Below are 1,379 nucleotides of genomic sequence, written 5' to 3'. Positions count from 1 at the left end.
GAACTCTGGGGCAGTTTCGGGGACTGGAGTGAACTCTGGGGCAGATTGAACTCTGGGGCAGATTCGGGGACTGGCGGGAACTCTGGGGCAGATTCGGGGACTGGAGTGAACTCTGAGGCAGATTCAAGGAGTGGAGTGAACTCTGGGGCAGATTCGGGGACTGGAGTGAACTCTGGGGCAGATTCGGGGATTGGAGGGAACTCTGGGGCAGATTCGGGGACTGGAGGGAACTCTGGGGCAGATTCGGGGACTGGAGTGAACTCTGGGGCAGATTCGGGGACTGGAGCAGGCTCAGGAATGAAGTTAGGAAACATGACGGATTCTGGAGCAGAGTTTGGGGCTATAGTGGACTCGGGAATAGATTTGGAGACTAAAGTTATCTTTATACTGTGTTCAGGAGCTGAAGCCATCACTAATCTAAGCTCAGGGACTGGAGCGAACACTGAGCTTTGTTCCGAGGCTGAAGCAGACACAAGACTGAGATCAGGAGTGGAAACAGACATCTCTGGGATCATCTCTGAGCTAGACTTGGGATCAGATTCGGGGAGTAGAGTGGGCGCCACCACCTCGGGAAGTTCTGCAGCCAAGACTGCCATCGCTGGGGAAACTACGGTGGTGTGTGCAGCCCAAGCACAGAGAATAGCGGTAGCCATGACTGGCAGGACAGAGAGTACATTGTCTATTTCTGAGATTGACGGCGCTGTGCCTGGTGAACTGGAGTGAGTAGCGGCCGGCAGGCTTGAGAGGGATGAAACTGTGACTAGTGAGCGTAGAGTCTGCGGTGCTCGGGAACGTAGCGACCCTTGGAACCCAGCAGCTCACACGACACCAACTGAGGGTCCTCCACGCTGGATGCCAGCCTCGAATGCCTTGAGACTGACTTTGTGTCTTCAGATGCAACATTCACGATGCTCTGGAACACTGGAGTGGCATCCGTGATGACTGAAGTCTGTGACCTGACAAAGGCCGGAAGGCCAGAGGCTCTGGCGTGGCAGGCTTTGGAAGATCAGCTGAGATGGGACGAGACTCTGGAACGGAAGCCATTTCGTGGGTAGTCTCTGGGCTGGTAGCCATTTTGCAAAAAGTATTGTTGAAAAGTAAAAAGCACTGTTGGATTCTCCTGCGTGACATGCTTGATCCTCCACCGTTACAATACACATGCACAAATACACACAAACAAACACACAGGTATATACACACAATTGTCCTGTGTGTATGCAGAGCACTGTGTGTGTGTGTGAGTGTGTGTGTGTGTGTGTGTGTGTGTGTGTGTGTGTGTGTGTGAGTGTGTGTGTGAGTGAGTGTGTGTGTGAGTGAGTGTGTGTGTGAGTGAGTGTGTGTGTGAGTGAGTGTGTGTGTGTGAGTGTGTGTGTGTGTGT

This window comes from Sinocyclocheilus grahami, unplaced genomic scaffold (assembly GCF_001515645.1).
Source record: "Sinocyclocheilus grahami isolate Dianchi unplaced genomic scaffold, SAMN03320097.WGS_v1.1 scaffold613.1, whole genome shotgun sequence".
Classification (NCBI taxonomy): Eukaryota; Metazoa; Chordata; class Actinopteri; order Cypriniformes; family Cyprinidae; genus Sinocyclocheilus; species Sinocyclocheilus grahami.
Note: the sequence above shows the minus strand (reverse complement) of the source record.